This window comes from Etheostoma spectabile, chromosome 7, assembly GCF_008692095.1.
Source record: "Etheostoma spectabile isolate EspeVRDwgs_2016 chromosome 7, UIUC_Espe_1.0, whole genome shotgun sequence".
In the NCBI taxonomy this organism is placed as follows: Eukaryota; Metazoa; Chordata; class Actinopteri; order Perciformes; family Percidae; genus Etheostoma; species Etheostoma spectabile.
This window is the reverse complement of record NC_045739.1, coordinates 7549246-7552536: the sequence shown is the minus strand read 5'-3', so window position 1 is coordinate 7552536 and position 3291 is coordinate 7549246. Positions and strand designations below refer to the sequence as shown.

General features: G+C 41.4%; 1 long non-coding RNA gene across 1 annotated transcript in view; it reads left to right on the top strand.

The window, feature by feature from the left end:
• Positions 1-1450, top strand: part of LOC116693045 (uncharacterized) — a 25770-nt gene extending 24320 nt beyond the window's left edge. The window contains exon 3 of the long non-coding RNA XR_004332836.1: positions 1409-1450. This is a non-coding gene — a long non-coding RNA (uncharacterized LOC116693045). The remainder of the gene's footprint in view (positions 1-1408) is intronic.
• Positions 1451-3291: the final 1841 nt, after the last annotated feature.

Here is a 3291-nt window from a genome sequence, read left to right as displayed (position 1 = left end):
CACACACACACACACACAGAATCTGACCTTGGCTCCAGTTGGTCCCGGGGTTCATCCTCCGGCTAAGCTGGCAAGTCAAATGGGTCCGGCAGCCAAGACAGCAGCCCCAGTCACTGCAAGGCTGCTGTCATCTGTTACACAGACAGACACGCAGAGGGACAAAAGCAGTCACAGCTTAGAGAACAAGAGAAATCAAGCTTTAGAATATAACAATACAGAGAGGTAAATGGAGATAAGACAGTGTAGACTTTGTGTTTGTCTTTAATTTGTTAAATGGGTGAGTGTAAATGCGTGTGTGGGACACCCGCATTTCTTGCATGTTAACACAAATGTATGTATCTGTGTGCGTGCAAGTGTGTATACGACTTTATGCACAGTGCGTGCGTGCGTGCGTGCGTGTGTGTGTGTATGTGTGTGTGTGTGAGAATCAGCGCCTGAGGTGATGCCTTTTGAAAGGCACTTTAGAAATTAAAGCAGTGCCACTGTTCTGTAATGGGGCTTAAATGATCCAGAAAACACAAGATATATTGAGCATTTAATGAAACATACAGCACACTCCTTAATTCTGCTCTCAGCTTCACCAAAGTGTCTGCCAAACACTAATACAGATTTCTTTTTATTTACGTAATACCTACATTGTTTGTTTTTTTTGGATTTTTTTGAGTACATTGAATACGTATCTTCATACATTATTTTCTACAAATGTAGATAGTATAAAAATAATAGCTTGTCATTTGAAATTATTCTGTACTAGTGTCAATATGATACCGGCACCAAAACCAAAACAATAGTTTTTGTACTTTTAGAAATAAAAATATATTTTTCTACAAAGCCCAATTTTTTCATTTAACTAAAGCCGCCAAACTTCTCAAATGTTAAATGTTGTATAAACATTTCAGTTTCAATAAATCAGTCACCAAAAGCCAAAATAAATTATTTTTTTGGCAAATTTAGGATTTTAATCAAGAGCTTTCCAACCAAAGAATAAGATTACAAATCTCACCAAACAAAAAGGCTTTGCTTCATTCAGCTTTTAATACTTGACAGTTTTTAGTGACACATTTTATATCAGACATATACAGTATCATATATATATATATATATATATATATATATATATATATATATACATTTTTCACTGAATGTTCTGCTAAGTGTTAGTCTTGTATGGTCAGGTCAGGTGCACACCACATACTTTAATTCAGAAACCTCCCCTACTCGTTTCACTGTAGAGCGCAGAGAAGCAGTCACGCTCTTCCTCAGTGTCTGTGAATGTCCTTTGTGGTTTGGCCATACATTAATAATGTAAAGGTAATGATCTCTAGACTAAAGGCCCTGTCCTGTCTTGTCCCCCCACGCCCCGTCCCTCTCTTTCTCTCTCCCTGTTCCTCCCCCTGTCTGTCTGTAGACCGGGTGGTGTAGAGAAGAGGATGACTGTGGGCCAAAGACGGTGAGTCAAAGAAACAGGAATTCCTGGCTGTGTTGTAGAAACATTGCAGGCACCGTTTTGCCTCATTGATTACTTGAGGAAAAGAGAAGAGCACAGAATCATTCTGAAAAACCCTCCTCTCGCCTTTTCCCTCTCCCTTTCCTTCCTTCCTCCTGAAGTTTGGTCTTACAGAATGAGGATGAGGAACTTGCACCTGTGGCCTCTGATGTCCTCTCCTCTTTCTCTCTTCTTATCCTCCTCCTCTTCTTCCTACACACACACACACACCACACACACACACAACACACACACACCCACACACACACACACACACACACACACACACACACACCACACACACACACACAGAATCTGACCTTGGCTCCAGTTATTTCCGGGTTCATCCTCACACACAGACGCACGCACGTAGACGCACAGTGTTAGTGAGTGATGGATGTGGAGCTGGCAGTGTGGCAGTAATGGCAGACACCCAAAACTACACTGCCACTTATTCATTTGTCTCTGTATTCACATCTTTATTTATATGGCTGTCCCCACACCAACATCTAAATATAGATATACATAGTGAAAAACTAAGCTTTTCTGACAGAAACTGTAAAATCCAGTGCTTTTTTTCTGAACTAAAAGTGTATATGTGCCTTGTCAGGCACTGTATTTGCATTGTTTAGCTTGCAGATATGTGGTATATAATTGTTAGAAGTTCACATTTTTTTCATAACTTGATTTATATTAGATCAGGTTTGTGTCTGCAGTTTTAACACATTACCTGAAATGCAGTGTATGGAACTCACATCTTTGTCCTCCAAGTAGAATGATGGACAGCAGGCCGCTTACACAACATTACACATTATTAATCATGTTCACACTGTCTGACGGGGGGGGTGGTGGGGGGCAACACACAAGAGAGTGGAGCAGAGGAGGACGACGATGAAGAAAGAGGAGGAAGAGGGGGGAGTTGAGGCAAAAGAGGAGGGTTAGAAAGCCACAAATAACTACCATCAATCATCAAGCAGTCAACATTTTCACATGTTAGGATGGCCTGTTATTGGCAACAGCCTGGGATCTATGTGTGTACAGGGTATTTTGTATGTGTGCATGTGGGTTTGCTCTGTCTTGCCCAGCCTGGACTTCTCCCTTTCTCACTGTCTTCGTCTCTCCTTAAACTGACGGCACAAACAACAACAGTTGAGAAATCACCCTCGTCAGCAGTAAGCTGGCAGGTGTGTTAACTCCCCCAGTACCAAATTAGGATGTGCAAGATTGCAGAAACGCCTCGGCTCTCATATCTCCCTTTTTAATCACAAACATTTACATGAGCCTGGATGGAAACACACATTAGGCTTTAGCCAAGGGTTTGCTTTGGACGCCGGGCAAAGCTTTGTATCACACTAAAACCCCCCCCCCCCCCAAAAAAAAAAACCCAACTAACTGGGATCTTTGCCTGCTAGCCTGAGAGAAAATCCCCAAGCCAGCTTTCGTCTGGGGTGCTGTAACCTATTGATTTATAGAAATGTTTTTTGCCCAAAAAAATAAGTAAATCATCCAAATCTCAAATCTGATCTCCCATGATTGAACCAAGGAAAAATGTAAGTGATGGCCTATTGGAAGTTGTAGACAAAGTGTGAACTTCTCATGCAGTTTATAAGAGTATGTTGCTTGTAGGGATGCACAGTTAATCGAATTTTGATCATGATCATGATTTTGGCTTCCCACGATCAAATTTGCGTGATTAAGCGATATTTTAAATGCGTCATTCCGTCCATAGAACGTCACATACGTTACATGACCCATTTCTTCTGTAAAGCCTTGCCTGTGTTTGGATCTCTCCTCTTATTCTCCGC